Source organism: Triticum dicoccoides, chromosome 1B (genome assembly GCF_002162155.2).
Source record: "Triticum dicoccoides isolate Atlit2015 ecotype Zavitan chromosome 1B, WEW_v2.0, whole genome shotgun sequence".
In the NCBI taxonomy this organism is placed as follows: domain Eukaryota; kingdom Viridiplantae; phylum Streptophyta; class Magnoliopsida; order Poales; family Poaceae; genus Triticum; species Triticum dicoccoides.
Genome location: NC_041381.1, coordinates 179253411 through 179270689, shown reverse-complemented (window position 1 = coordinate 179270689; position 17279 = coordinate 179253411).

The following is a 17279-nucleotide window of genomic DNA, read 5'->3' as shown; positions in this document are numbered from 1 at the left end:
TAAAGGAGTACTACAGGTGTCTCCAATGGTCGATGTTGGGTTGGCGTATTTCGAGATTAGGATTTGTCACTCCGATTGTCGGAGAGGTATCTCTGGGCCCTCTCGGTAATACACATCACATAAGCCTTGCAAGCATTACAACTAATATGTTAGTTGTGAGATGATGTATTACGGAACGAGTAAAGAGACTTGCCGGTAACGAGATTGAACTAGGTATTGGATACCGACGATCGAATCTCGGGCAAGTAACATACCGATGACAAAGGGAACAACGTATGTTGTTATGCGGTCTGACCGATAAAGATCTTCGTAGAATATGTAGGAGCCAATATGGGCATCCAGGTCCCGCTATTGGTTATTGACCAGAGACGTGTCTCGGTCATGTCTACATTGTTCTCGAACCCGTAGGGTCCGCACGCTTAAGGTTGCGATGACAGTTATATTATGAGTTTATGCATTTTGATGTACCAAAGGTTGTTCAGAGTCCCGGATGTGATCACGGACATGACGAGGAGTCTCGAAATGGTCGAGACATAAAGATTGATATATTGGAAGTCTATGTTTGGACATCGGAAGTGTTCCGGGTGAAATCGGGATTTTACCGGGTTACCGGGAGGTTACCGGAACCCCCCGGGAACCATATGGGCCTTCATGGGCCTTAGTGGAAAGGTGAAAGGGCTGCCCACCAGGGCTGCGCGCCTCCCCCCTTCCCCTAGTCCTATTAGGACTAGGAGAGGTGGCCGGCCACCCTTCTCCTCTTTCCCCCTTTGGGGATTCCTAGTTGGAATAGGATTGGAGGGGAGTCCTACTCCCGGTAGGAGTAGGACTCCTCCTGCGCCACCTCCTCCTGGCCGGCGCCTCCTCCCCCCCCCTTGGCTCCTTTATATACGGAGGCAGGGGCACCTCTAAACACACAAGTTGACACAAGTTGATCCACGTGATCGATTCCTTAGCCGTGTGCGCTGCCCCCTGCCACCATATTCCTCGATAATACTGTAGCGGAGTTTAGGCGAAGCCCTGCTGCTGTAGTTCATCAAGATCATCACCACGCTGTCGTGCTGACGAAACTCTTCCCCGACACTTTGCTGGATCGGAGTCCGGGGATCGTCATCGAGCTGAACGTGTGCTCGAACTCGGAGGTGCCGTAGTTTCGGTGCTTGATCGGTTGGATCGTGAAGACGTACGACTACTTCCTCTACGTCGTGTCATCGCTTCCGCAGTCAGTCTGCGTTGGGTACATAGACAACACTCTCCTCTCGTTGCTATGCATCACATGATCCTGTGTGCGCGTAGGAAATTTTTTGAAATTACTATGAAACCCAACAAAGCTCGAGTTCATCGAAAATAGAGTTCACATGCATCTTCTATGATGTTTTTGATATTGTGGTTTTTGTCGGTTCTCTTTGTGAGTCTTAAAGCTTATGGTCATCTTGATGACAAGCTTGAGTTCATCGAAAACAGAGTTCACATGCATCTTCTATGATGTTTTCGGTGTTGGAGGTTATGCAGGTTCTTCTCTGTTGGAGATTTCTCTCCTCCATATATTAGGCATACCTTCCCTGCCTCTTCTTATTAACCAGTCACTGTTGGATGCTTCACATCGTCATCTATCCAATAAGCTTGAGTTTGCTCAATTCGGAGCTCATTTGCAGAAGTTGTGGCAGTTCTCGTTTTCGTGGAGTATACTTTTATCGCGGAATTGGCATAAGGGAGGCGCCATTGGTAGTACCGCGGGGCCGGGGCAGTAGTACAACTTATAGCCACCAGCGGTAGTATCGTTGTTTCACAATGGTAGTACCGCATATGGCCACAACTGGTAGTACGACTCCGGTTCCGCGCTGGTACCGCCTCGACGCGAGACCTGTGTGTCTTATGTCGGGCTCAGCGGCTGTAGGAGCGATAGTACCGCTTGTGAGCGGTATTGCCGTGCCTACTACCACTTCTAGTGCCGCTCAGTGGCCCTCTCCTCCGTCCCTTCTCCCTTAGGCGTTCTGCACGGTCCATGCGATGGTACCACTGGGCCGAGCGGCAGTACTGCTGCGACCAACGGTAGTACTGCTCCCTAGAGCGGTAGTACCGCTCGCTGCGGGCTGAGGATAATGGTTGGATTTTTTCGCACCTATAAAAGTGGGTCTTCTTCCCCATTGAGCATTACCCCTTTAGCTCGAGTTCTTCCCCCATTGTTCACCTTCTTCGAGCTTGCTATCTCTCAATCCCTCCATGGATTCTTGCTAGTTTTTTTTGGGGGGGGGGGTAGAGGAGATCTAGATCCATATTTCGACCAATCACTTTATCCTCTATGTGAGGGGAACCCCTTGGATCTAGATCTTGGAGTTCTTGGTGTTCTCCTTCTTGTTCTTCCTATCTTTTTCCTCCATAGCTTTCGTTGCTTTGGTGGGATTTGAGAGTGAGGGACTTGGGCACTCTGTGTGCCCTTGCCATTGCATTTGGTGCATAGGTTTGAGTTCTCCATGGTGATACGTGGAAGTTACAAGTTGAGAAGCTTATTATTCTTGGGTGCTTCGTACCCTTGAGCTTGTTCCTCTTGGGTGCTTGGGCACCCTAGATGGTTGGTGGTGCTTCGGAGCTCAATCATTGTGGTGTAGAGCTCCGGGCAAGCGTCGGGGTCTCCAATTAGGTTGTGGAGATCACCCCGAGCAATTTGACGGGTATCGGTGACCGCTCCCAAGGGTTGCCAAAGTGTACGGGTTTGGTGACTGCCCCCAAGGGTCGCCAAAGTGTACGAGTTTGGTGACCGCCCTCAAGGGTCCCTTAGTGGAATCACGACATCTTGCATTGTGCGAGGGTGTGAGTAGATTATGGTGGCCCTAGTGGCTTCTTGGGGAGCATTGTGCCTCCACACCGCTCCAAGCGGATATTAGCATCCGCAAGCGTGTGAACTTTGGGATACATCATCGTCTCCGCGTGGCTCGGTTATCTCTTAGCTGATCCCTTTAGTTATGCACTTTAGTTTGTGATAGCCACAGTGTTTCTTGTCATATATCTTGCTATCACCTAGTTGTTTATCTTGCTTAGCATAAGTTGTTGGGGCACATAGGTGAGCCTAGTCGTTTTAGGTTTGATGCTTGACAAATTAAATGCTAGTTTTATTCCGCATTTCTTCTGTCGGATATCGGGTTCCGGCAAAACCCTTAAGGTTCAAACACTGGGGTGCATACAAAGATCTCCCCCTACTGAAACACGCCCTCAGCCTCGCCGCGATCCCTAAGCTAGATCGATGAACAACACAAGAGACACAAGATTTATACAGGTTTGGGCCACCGTTGTGGTGTAATACCCTACTCCTCTGTGTGGTGGTGGATTGCCTCTTGGGCTGATGATGAACAGTACAGGGGAAGAACAGCCTCGCGAGGAGAGGTGTTCTTGTGGTGGTGTAGTGTGTGGATGAACCTCTGGATCAGATGCCTTCCTACTGTGGTGGCTGGCTCTATTTATAGAGGCCTTGGTCCTCTTCCCAAATATTGAGCGGGAAGGGATCCAACAATGGCCATTTTGAAAGGGTACAGCTAGTACAGGCTATCCTGACTAAATGTGGTCTTCGCCTACCAAAGGTGCTGGTGATGACATTGTCTTGGGCTCCACGGTGACTTCCGGTATGTCATCCTGCTGGTCTTGGTCTTGTTGCACCGATACGGAAACCTTTGCCTGATGCCTCGGTACTCCGAGCCTGCGCTCGCACCCTTTGCCCCAAAGAGGAAACAAGGACACTTCATGGGTTGGCGCCCGCCTGGCGCCCATCTGGTCTTGATCGTCATGGCTTGCGTCATGGGAACCTCGCGAGGTACCCTTGCCTTGATCTCTCTGCCTCCTCGCAAGCTTGCCTAGCGAGGCCACTCCTAAGGAGGCCTTGTGTCGTCCCCCCCTCCTGCGAGGCTTGGCCCCTCGCGACGGTCTTGAGCATTGGTTGATGAAGACGGGCCTGCTACGTCTTGAGCTTGCGTTGGTTTTCCTCGAAGAGGAGAGGGTGATGCAGCAATAGTAGCGTAAGTATTTCCCTCAGTTTTTGAGAACCAAGGTATCAATCCAGTAGGAGGCTCCTCAACAAGTCCCATGAACCTACACAAACAAAGAACTTGCAACCAACGCGATAAAGGGGTTGTCAATCCCTTCACGACCACTTGCAAAAGTGAGATCTGATAGAGATAGTATGATAAGATAAATATATTTTTGGTATTTTTTAATATAGATGCAGAAAATAAAGATGCAAATAAAAGTATATTGAAAGCAAATATGATAAGAGATAGACCCGGGGGCCATAGGTTTCACTAGAGGCTTCTCACGAGAGCATAAGTATTACGGTGGGTGAACAAATTATTGTCGAGAAATTGATAGAAAAGCGAATAATTATGACGTTATCTAGGCATGATCATGTATATAGGCATCACATCCATAACAAGTAGACCGACTCCTGCCTGCATTTACTACTATTACTCCACACATCGACCGCTATCCAGCATGCATCTAGAGTATTAAGTTCATAAGAACAGAGCAGCACATTAAGCAAGATGACATGATGTAGAGGGATAAACTCAAGCAATATGATATAAACCCCATCTTGTTATCCTCAATGGAAACAATACAATACGTGTCTTGCAACCCTTTCTGTCACTGGGTAAGAACACCGCAAGATTGAACCCAAAGCTAAGCACTTCTCCCATGGCAAGAAAGATCAATCTAGTAGGCCAAACCAAACCGATAATTCGAAGAGACTTGCAAAGATAACTCAATCATATAAAAGAATTCAGAGAAGGTTCAATTATTATCCATAGAAAAATCTGATCATAAACCCACAATTCATCGGATCTCGACAAACACACCGCAAAAAGAGATTACATCGAATAGATCTCCACAAGAGAGGGGGAGAACATTGTATTGAGATCCAAAAAGAGAGAAGAAGCCATCTAGCTAATAACTATGGACCCGTAGGTCTATGGTAAACTACTCACAACTCATCGGAGAGGCAAGGATGTTGATATAGAAGCCCTCCATGGTCGATTCCCCCTCCGGCAGAGTGCCAGCGAAGGCTCCAAGATGGGATCTCGCGGATACAGAAGGTTACAGTGGTGGAAATTGTGTTTCGTCCTCCCCTGGATGTTTTTGGGGTACGTAGGCTTATATAGGAGGAAGAAGTACGTCGATGGCCGCCCAAGGGGCCCACGAGACAGGGGGGCGCGCCCTACAGGGAGGGCGCCCTCCTATCTCGTGGAGGCCTTAGTTGTTTCTTGACTTGTACTCCAAGTCCTCTGGATCACATTCGTTCCAAAAATCACGCTCCCGAAGGTTTCATTCCATTTGGACTCCGTTTGATATTCCTTTTCTTCGAAATACTGAAATAGGCAAAAAAACAGCAATACAGGCTGGGCCTCCGGTTAGTAGGTTAGTCCCAAAAATGATATAAATGTGTAAAATAAAGCCCATAAACATCCAAAAGGGGTAATATAATAGCATGGAACAATCAAAAATTATAGATACGTTGGAGACGTATCAAGCATCCCCAAGCTTAATTCATACTCGTCCTCGAGTAGGTAAATGATAAAAAAGAAAATTTTGATGTGGAATGCTACCTAGCATAATTCTCAATGTAATTTTCTTTAATGTGGCATGAATGTTCAGATTCAAATGATTCAAGATAAAAGCTTATAAAACATAAAATAATAATGCTTCAAAGCATACTAACAAATAATCATGTCCTATCAAAATAGCATAGCCAAAGAAAGCTTATCCCTACAAAATCATATAGTTAGGCCATGCTTCATTTTCATTACACAACATACTCCCATCATTTACATCCCCGATGACAAGCCGAGCAATTGGTTCATACTTTTTAACGCGCTTCAGCTTTTTCAACTCTTACGCAATACATGAGCGCAAGCCATGGACATAGCACTATGGTGGTAAATGGTGGTGGTTGTAAGGGCAAAAAGTGGGAGAAGATAGTCTCACATCAACTAGGCGTATCAACGGGCTATGGAGATGCCCATCAATAGATATCAATGTGAGTGAGTAGGGATTGCCATGCAACGGATGCACTAGAGCTATAAATATATGAAAGCTCAACAAAAGAAACTAAGTGGGTGTGCATCCAACTTGCTTGCTCATGAAGACCTATGGCACTTTGAGGAAGCCCATCATTGGAATATACAAGCCAAGTTCTATAATGAAAAATTCCCACTAGTATATGAAAGTGAAAACATATGAGACTCTCTATCATGAAGATCATGGTGCTATTTTTGAAGCACAAGTGTGGAAAAAGAGATAGTAGCAATTGTCCCTTCTCTCTTTTTCTCTCTTTTTATTTCTCTTTTTATTTCTTTTTTTCTTTCTTCTTCTTTTTTCTTTTTTTCTTTTTTCTTTCCCCCCTTTTTTTCTTCTCTTTTTTTTTCTTTTTCTTTTGGTGGGCTTCTTTGGCCTCTTTTATTTTTATAAAGTCCGAAGTCTCATCCCGACTTGTGGGGGAATCATAGTCTTCATCATCCTTTCCTCACTAGGAAAATGCTCTAATAATGAAAATCATCACACTTTTATGGATCTACAACTCAAGAATTACAACTCAAAGCTAGAACAAGATATGACTCTATGTGAATGCCTCCGACGGTGTACCGGGATATGCAATGAATCAAGAGCGACATGTATGAAAATTATGAAGGTGGCTTTGCCACAAATACGATGTCAACTACAATGATCATGCAAAGAGCAATATGACAATGATGAAACGTGTCATAGTGGACTAAACAGTGGAAAGTTGCATGGCAATATATCTCGGAATGGCTATGGAAATGCCATAATAGGTAGGTATGGTGGCTGTTTTGAGGAAGGTAAATAATGGGTGCATGATACCGGCGAAAGTTGCATGGCACAATAGAGGCTAGCAAAGTGGAAGGGTGAGTGTGCGTATATCCATGGACTCACATTAGTCATAAAGAACTCATATACTTATTGCAAAAGTCTACTTATCCCTCTAAGCAAAGTACTACTACGCATGCCCCTAGAGGGATAGATTGGTAGGAAAAGACCATCGCTCATCCCCAACTGCCACTCATAAGGAAGACAATCAAAAGAGCACCTCATGCAACAAATTTGTCACACAACTTTTACCATACATGCATGCTACGAGACTTGCCAACTTCAACACAAGTATTTATCAATTTCATAATTACCCACTAGCATGACTCTAATATTACCACCTTTATATCTCAAAACAGTTATCAAGCATCAAATTGATCCTAGTGTTTAATGCACTTTATATGATAGTTTTTATTATACCCAACTTGGATGCTCATCATTCTAGGACCAAATTCATAACCATAGCAAATACCATGCTGTTCTAAAAGACTCTCAAAATAATATAAGTGAAGCATGAGAGATCAACAATTTTTCAAAATTAAGCCACCGCCGTGCTCTAAAAGATATAAGTGAAGTACTAGAGCAAAAACTATCTAGCTCAAAAGATATAAGCGAAGCACATAGAGTATTCTAATAAATTCTAATCAAGTGGGCTTCTCCCAAAAGGTGTGTACATCAAGGATGATTGCGGTAAACTAAAAAGCAAAGACTAATATCATACAAGACGCTCCAAGCAAAACACATATCATGTTGCGAATAAAAATATAGCTCCAAGTAAAGTTACCGATAAACAAAGAAGAAAGAGGGGATGCCTTCCGGGGCATCCCCAAGCTTAGGCTTTTGGATATTCTTGAATATCTTGGGGTGCCATGGGCATCCCCAAGCTTAGGCTCTTGCCACTCCTTATTCCATAGTCCATCAAATCCACTACAAAAAAATACACTTCCGTGATGATGCGTGTTTGTCACAGTAGGTCGCGTTTTTTGTCATGCATGTACATCCATGATGATTTTATGACAGAATCAAGAGTCATACCTGTGCTGCCGTAGAAGTGTTCCATGACATTACCAAAATTATCATCACGGAAGTGTCCACTTCCATGACGATAAATCACGCGTCATAGAAGTGCTTTTGTCAAGGGTGACCAACACGTGGCATCCACCATAACGGAACGCCGTTAAGCTATCGAGTTGGGTTTTGGATCTGATAACCCGTTAACAGCCCCGACCAATGGGGATTTTCCACATGTAAAGTCATCATTGGCTGGAGGAGACACGTGTCAGGTCCGCGTTGGCATAGGTGTCACTCATCCAATGGGCGAGACACACCTATGATATGTTGACACGTGGACCGGCCCATCAAGTTTAAATGGGTCGTCCCAACTAAAGGCCCACAAGATTTTGCGGACCATAATGGGCCGGCCCAGCTAAAGGCCCACGAGATTTTGCGGACCATAATGGGCTAGACTAGCTAAAGGCCCACAAGATTTTGCGGGCCATAATGGGCCGGCCCAGGTAAAGGACCACAAGATTTTTGTGTGCCATAATGGGCCGGCCCAGGTAAAGGCCCACAAGATTCTTGCGGATCATAATGGGCCGGCCCTGCTAAAGGCCCACGAGATTTCGCCGACATTAATGGGCCGGCCCAGCTATAGGACCATAAGAATTTGAGGACCCTAGTAGGTCGGCCCATTAACTGGCAGCCATGTTTTGGGCCAAATGTCGGCCCATATTTGATCCGGTCCATTAATGGCCTGGCACATTCCGGGCCTAATAATGGCCCATATGAGATCCGGCCCGTTAAAAGCCTACCACGTTCAGGGCCAAATTATAGCCCAGATCAGGTCCGGCCCTTTATGAGGCTTTGGGCTAAATTATGGCCCATATCAGATTCGACCCGTCAACTGGATGCTATGCTTTTGGGCCCACTTGCTAAAGGCCCATTTAGTAATTCAGCCTGATATTAGTTTTGGCCTATTAAGGGCCCATTTAACATTTTGGCCCTATATTAATTTCGGCCTGTTAACAGCCCGTCATATAGTTGGGCCTAACTATGGCCCGGTTTGCACCCGGCCTGCTCGCAGCCGATATCTGATTGGGCCAAACAAGGACCGAGACAATTTTGGCCTGTTAAAAGCCCATTATTTGATTCCCACAATCATGGGCCGGGGTCCATTTCGGGGTACTGCCGGCCCATGGGCCGGGGTCTACTCACTGCCAACCTACTTCTCAACCTCCTAAAAGCCCATTGAGTTTTCTTGCGAAAGGAGAGCCGGGGATTACTCGGCCTATTAAAGGCCCGAAATTACTAGTGGGCCAGTTTACTTTTGGCCATTTAACGGACCAAGATGACGGGGCCCATGATGCGGATCATACATCGCGATTGCATGACGGCCCGATTATGTATCATAATTTTACGGTTTGGCCGGTTTACTGCAACGACAGGATATATATATAGTAAAATAACTGCAGCATCATGAATAAGAAAAAACCTAGACTATACAATAAAGAAATTACAACATATTACATCCACTGGGCATCAAAGTTCGCCACTATTACATCCACTGTATAATAAAGCACAAGCAGACAACAAATTACATACACTGGGCATCAAAGATCGCCACCAGTGCAAATAAACACACCGACAAAATAATATACAAAACTGACAACACTTCAATAGAGTTCAATAAAGGTTAGCCCTGCTGGGGAGCTGCAGCGCAAGAAGCTGAGCAAGATGATGAGACTGCGCTTGTTCAACACTTATATCTTCCTCACTCTGAAAGATAAACAAGCAGACAGATGACATGTTTTGCACATAAAAGTATCATTGCTGACAATTCATCACATTTCTTACTGACGAATAAAGTGACACAGTTTGAAATTGCATTAACACAATATGGTATTGTTCAGGTCAAGACATGGCAGGAAATGACATTGTGAAGGAGTTGCCAGCTTCACGACACCACTGGATTACAGATCAAGAACTCATAAGTATCAATGGTTAGTGTGCTGTCAATTTATCCCATTTCGGATTGGCAAATAAAGAGACGGTTTAAATAATAGTAGAATGATATGACATTGTTCATAGATAAGACATTGCAGAATATGACATTGTGCTGTAGTGGGTAGGTTCACCACACTACTAGATTACGGATGAAGAACAGAAGCATACATGCAGTGCAAAAGAAGATCACTTTCTCTGTATAGTTTAATTTACATGGTATGAAGAAGGAACCTGGTTGTACAACTGAAAACTTATATTGAGAAGGACAAACTTTTGTTTATGAACTACATAATAAACTTTAAACATGCAATTTGATGCAAAGACCAAAAATAAACAGCCGTTGCAGTCATGCCTACCAAATATACACAACAAAGTTTGAAGGCTTGAGAAGGACAAACTTACATTACTAGTGAAGACAGGCTCTATAAAGCCCTTGTCCACGCTGATGGGGGGGGGGGGCAATTCAAGAAGTTTAGCACATAATCTTCTTCATAAGCATTGCCTTTATTCTACATTTTGTTAAGAGTAAATATAGATGTGACAATATACGAAAAAATGGAGAATATTTAAGATAATATGAAGAGTGATGCTACATAACCAAGTAGCTATAAATGTATGTGCAGCCATACAGGCAAAAGGCATAGCCAAGAGCAATGGACAGCTAAACTTCTTCAGTACCAACCTTATGGTAAGATTAAATATAGATCTGATGTGTAGAAAATGGAGGGCAAAGGAAAATAAGTTGCAGAGTGATGGTACTTGTCAATATAAGTACACTGATAAAGGACAGCATGTACTTACTAGAACAATGCAGAGCTAAAGAAATTCATTGGCATTGGATATATTCTACACTAATGTAACCATTCATACAAATCAGATAATTTGGAGCGAACAATTGATAAGCAAGCTATCATGCATACGGCTATCACATAATGACCCAGGTATGTATGCAAGTACAGTGATACAGGACAACAGGTACTAACAAGAGCAAAGCAGCGGGCAGCATATTTGCGATATCCTGTCGTTCTTTTCAAACCGGAATTCTTCTTCGAGCAGATTTCCTACAAAAAAGATCCGTAAGGCACATGCGAAAAATAGAAGTTCAAATTGGCATGTGATTTCATAGACAGTACCTCATCCTGGGAACGAGACCAGTGCATAACAAGGTTTTTCCATTCAATGTCTTCTAAATTTAGCACATGAGACTTCACCGGAAATTCGTTTACAGACTTGCCATCAAAGTGTGATTTCCTCAGGTAACACCGATACTGCTGCAATGCTTCCTTGAAAAGCACAAGCAAGCTTTGCTCGTCATGACTATCCAGATTGACCCTCGCCTAGTTACGACAATGTAATGTAAATCATTGATGTGTTCAATCAGCAGAAAACAGGAAAATAATAACCATGAATAATAGCACTTACATGTAAGTTGGACAGGAAGATGTGGAAATGGTGTTTGTCTTCACTATAATCTTCCCATGATGGGAATATATGCACGTAGTCCCTAACAACATTGAAAGCATTATCTTTTAAACTGGGAATAAATGGAATGGGGTTCCAATCTGCAGGAATTGGCCGTCTCTGCAGTTGGGATAGGTCTTCGGTCGGTGGACTTGCTGTACTTTTTGCTGGAGTGGGATTTTTCTGTGGTACGGCTGGTGCTATGGCAAATGAAATTAGTATACCTTTTGCTGGAGTGCAGGTCCTATGTGGTGGGGCTAGTGGTGTGGCCAGTGAAGTATGGGTACAATCTGCTGGAGTCGGACCTATGTTTTGTGTCACTGGTTGTACAACCAATATAAGTGGGATGCTGTCTGATTTCTCCGGCACCACCACATTTTCAAGGACTTTGCTGGTGCTCCTTCAGGTTTGGCAATCACCCTCTTCCTTTTTGATGTCTGATGCACAAGAACAACATTAGAGTGGAAAAACATGGTATGATGACAAATGGAATATGTATTGATAATGGATGGGCATGGCATCTCGAGTTATATGATGAGTAAACTAAGCAGATGGCGGTGCAACAAAGTAGAAGAAATGCAAGACAACATATGCAAGATACGCGCAATCAATAAAACCTTGCCAAATTAGAACAGGCACCTTGATATGTGAACAGGACAGACCATCTGCCTTTGACTCCTCGAGGTTAGAATAGTCATTAGGACGATATTCTGAACAAGAATCAACAGGTGGGGAGCGTATGAGTTTCATTGCATCCAGAATGGCACTCAATGCCTTGGTGCCAATTTTGTAAGTCAATGCAGTGTTCCACAATATTCTTCTAATGCGCGGATTCTGATATTCACTGTAATTGTGTATAATATCTAAGAACCATGAAAATAGAAATAGTTGTGAGATTATCTTTGTAATGCAGATGATATTCTAATATAGGGGCGCCCCTGTAAACACTTGTGTGCTATCACTGGATTCTAATAAGAGAGCTCATGTGTCCTGTAATATGGTGCGTGCATTTATATAATCTGGCACAAGTACACAAAAAAATAGGCTCCAGAAGTAAGGATAGTTGGCAGATGATAGGTTCATAATATACTGTATAGAGAGTTTATTGCCAAACCATGATAACAAGAGCACACAACAACTAGGCAGATCATAGTGTACATAATAGGGGTACACCATAACCACAATATATAAATCAGGAAAGTGGAACTGGCTTGAAAATATGGTGTTGTATTGCCGCTAGTAATTGAAAGCCTATCGATCACGTACATGCCAGCTCTATCAGCTGTTAACTGCAGATGTCCCCGCGCCCCTTCCTGACAAGGAACATTCTGTACGTACTAAATACATAATAAACAAAGAGGAACATGTTAAAGAACAGAAGAGGAAGCTTATTCTTGAGGTTCTGCTTCATTGCATACAATGTTGGTTGCCCACTCATGATGAATCACAACACCCAAAGAAATGCAATTCCATGCTGTCTCTCTATATGTGGCAATTTTGAACAAGAGTCATTAGGATCATATTCTGAACAAGAGTCAATAGGTGGGGAGCGTATGAGTTTCATTGGATCCAGAATGGCACTCAATGCCTTGGTGCCAATTTTGTAAGTCATTGCAGTGTTTAGCTTCAAGAGTGGACTGCTGCTAGTGCGACACAAAGCAGCTACACAGATCATAGTGTAGATATAATGGGAAAACCTTAAGCATTAGAGTAAAATCAGCAAAGTGGAACTTGCTGGAATATATGTGCTAGTATTGCCGGTACGGCTAGAAAGGCTTCGCATTCCAGCTCTCTTCAAGTGAAGGTGCGGTACTGTTAATATCAGTGTAACTCTCAAAGGTGACACAACTCCCCGCGTTTCCTTGCTATTCTTATAGGATTCAAGTGGGCAGGCCACTACAAATCATGTTCCTATGTTTACAAAATCATACGAATCTAAGAGGCTCAAAGTGTCCATCACAACCGACTGTATAGACCTCTACACTGCAAATGTCCCTGCTCATCTTCAGTACAAGGAACATACTGTACTACTATCATACTCCCTCCATTCCAAAATATAAGTCTTGGTAGAGATTTCCACTATGGATGACATACAGATGTATCCAGATACATTTTAGAGTGTAGATTCACTCATTTTGCTCCATATGTAGTCCCACGGTGGAATCTATACAAAGACTTGTATTTAGGAACAGAGAGAGTACATATTAAAGAAGAACGGAAGAGGAACATGGCAAAGAAGAGCAAGCAGATTTTGGATAATAAAATGTTGGTTGCGCAGTGCCCACTCATGATGAACCACATCGCATTAAGAATGCAACTCCCAGCTGTCTCTCGACCATTTCAGGCGGTTGGATGAAGATCCTACGTCTCCTAACCCTTCATCTTCCTCGTCTCTGATTCTTCCCATACAAAACACTGCACGGGCCGCCAGCCGGACCACCGGCCCCCACCGGCTGTGTTCCTCCGCCACCCCCACCCCCCACCCCCACTCCAACCCCCACCCGCATCGAGTTTTGTTTGTTCGGTGAGGCCCCACAACCACCCAAGCCCCTTCGTTTGCACCGGCGAACTCCGGTGAGCTATGAAAAATCGACTGACCCAATTTTGAAATTTAGTCTACTGTGATTTAACTAGTGTGGAATATAAAAGGGGAAAACCATAAGCATTGGGAGTATAGTGTTGAGCGTTCCATGGCGGATCTGAAGGTGCAAACCGGACAAAGGCAACTTCGCAACCAAGACAAGAAATCAGAGTAAAGTAGTGGCGATCTATTTTCTTGTTGCGATAAATAAGTTGAGCAGATATGAAAGAGTACTGCCTCTGGTGCGGCGCCGTGTACGCATCTGCTGAGAATTTGACGGTGCTGCGGTAGCGATGGCTGTCGGCAGCGTGGAAGCAGATCTAGGAGGGTAGACGGTGGCGGCGGGGTGCGGTGGACGAGATGGTCGTAGGAGCGGCACCGGCAAGGTGGACGACGGCGGGGATGAAGCTAGAGGACGGGATGCAAGGATCTCGGTCCGAAGCCGTGGATGAGAGAGGTCAATCTCTTGTAATGGACGGCGGCACCGGTGTATCAGCTCCGGCATGGTGTAGGAGGACGACGGTGGATGGGGTGGCGGACGACGGCGGACGGAGGAGGGTGTGGGTGGAAAGGGTGTTTTGGCGCCCACGGAGTACGAATGGGGAAAAGGGAGGTAGAGAGGAAGGGGGGAACCATGTATTCAAGGCGCGCTTGTCTCAAATGCGAGGAAATTTACAAACTTAGCCCCCGTTTCAAATTTCTACTACATCACAACAATATTAGTCGGTTGGGGATAGGACGGTAATCTTGCATACACCGAATATTTGCCGATGAGAGTTTGTTTTTGGCGCCCAGCGTGTATGAATATGAATCAGGGAGGGGTCGATTTTGGCAGAGGACACACTATGTTTTTGCGCCCACCATATATGAATCCGGGTGAGAGGCGGTTATGTCACGTTTGGGTGAAATTACAAACCTACCCCTATCGAAACCTATAGAAATCCAACAGATAGGCTTTGCATGGCAGGGATAGGTAGTAGTAATTTCCATCTCGCGGATTTTGGTTTTGGGCGGTTACTGCGACTTTCCCCGCTTTGTTCAAATTTTGCAGAGTGCACATTTACCGTGCCAACTCAATTCAAATCCCGTTTGTATTCTATTTTTTTCGGGCGGGATCCATTTTCAATTGGAATTAAATTCTATATACATCATTTTTATATATACTTTCAAAATCACAACACCATTTATACATAAATATGGTAAATGGCATGATCTCAGATTCATAAGGTTGAATCCATCAATTTGGATTTTCAAATATTTGAAACCACTTTATGTTGAAATCCAATATATGCATTCCTCGCTAACTGTCTCCAATTAATGTGTGTTTCATGCGGGTTTTTTTACTTCTCAACCATGTATAATGTGTTTCACACACGCAACATATAGTGTAATCCTGTTTAGACATGAATTGCATATAAACCATGCATTGTTTGTAATTAAAGAATCTATGGATCACCAATATTGATAAACTATATAACATTACACGTGTGCCCAAATTCAAATAAATATGCATGTTTGATACACCAATTTGCGTTATGATATTATCGATGTCGTGATCTCCAGTTTAAATATTTGAATCCCCTTTAATCCAGATATTCGTTTCATATAGCTATCACTCATGCTTATATAGGACTATCTCTCTGGACCTATACGCGTTCATCGTCTCTCAGGTATCTCTCGGGCTACATGTATGTCAACAATGATCTTTTATCTTCGTAACACACTGACGATACTCTCTCCCTCGACCTTCATCACTCTATCTCTCTCTAAGTATATCTCGCTCCCTGCTATGTTTCTCTAACTATGATTCTCCATGTGGAATCTCTTTCTCTCACACAAACACAAAACTTTGTCTCCCGGGGTCTCATTTCTCTCTACTATTCCCATGTGTGCCACTCGCACACCCCTCATACAGAGATGTCTTTCGCTCCTTAGTTATGAGAACCTACGACTCTTCCTCTTAAACATCTCTTTTTCTCACACAAACACAAACTCTGTCTCACAGGGTCTCATATTTCTCCATTGTTCTCTTGTATGTCGCTCACACACACTCTCTCTCCCTAGAGATATCTTGCATTCCCTCATATGTCTCTCTAGCTATCACTCTCGTTGTGAAATATTTTTCTCTCTCACAGACACGAAACTCCGTCTCTCGGGATCTCATTTGTCTCTGATATCTGTTTGTATGTGACTCACATGCACCCCCTCTCTATCACTCACACACCCACACACATAACTCAGCCTTCTGATCCACTCGACTCCTATCTCTAACGCACACTAGCTATCATCTTTATCTTTCTATTTATCTGTTTCTCCATCAACCTTCTTTCTCGCCCTCACTCTTGATTCCTATCACGCACACTACATATGTTTCTCTCTACATGCAGTCAAGTGCCCTCTCACACACATATATAACTTCACCATCTGAACCACCCGGCGGTCATCTCCAACACCCAAACTAGTGGATGTCCCTCTAGCTAGCATCTCCATCTCTGTATCTATCTGTAGTTTCTCCGTCAACATTTCTTTCTCGCGCGGAGTCTTGCTTCCTATCACCCACACTATATATGTCTCTCCATACATATGCATTTATAGGTTGATCTCTTTTGCACAATCGTTGTGCCTCACTCCCTCTGCTCGCCATAGATGCATGCTCCAACCCACGCCACTATCTCTTAAAGACAAAAACACATGTTCAGTTGTCGGGCCTTCTTCCCTGCATTCTCACATGCATGCATGTTGTCATACCGATCCGTCTCTCCCATGTCGTTGATCTTATGACTTATGTCTTCTTTCTTTTATCTCGATCATGCGCGCGCGCACACACACACAGATCCCACATATATATACATGTATACCTCTCACACATGCACGTTCAAGGTCTCTATGTCTCCATACGTAGTTAATTACCCTCAATCCTAATGTCACATCGAATCGTTCTCCTCTTGTGTGCACATAACTTCCGCCTGGATGGGTAAAACACACACTCACACTTAACAATCTCCTTCTTGCTACCCCCCGCCTCTCACTCTTCCCCTATATCCCCGAAACCAATAACACCATCCCTTTGTTTAATTCCCGCCTACATGCACCATCGATATATAGTAGTCTTCCTCGGTGTCTCTTGAACAAACACATTCTCTCGATGTCGACTCCTCTCACGCGCACACACCTTCTCTTCCCTCTCTACGAGCATTTTCTCTCTCGCACCCCATCGTTGGTGGCCTCTGCCATACACATCACCTCTCTATGATGAAGCCATGCACACTTAAATTACATCTGCCACAGAGGACCCTACGACACACACAGACACACACACGCACGCACCCCCCCACATACACTAAGACTCCATATCTCTCTCTCTCACACA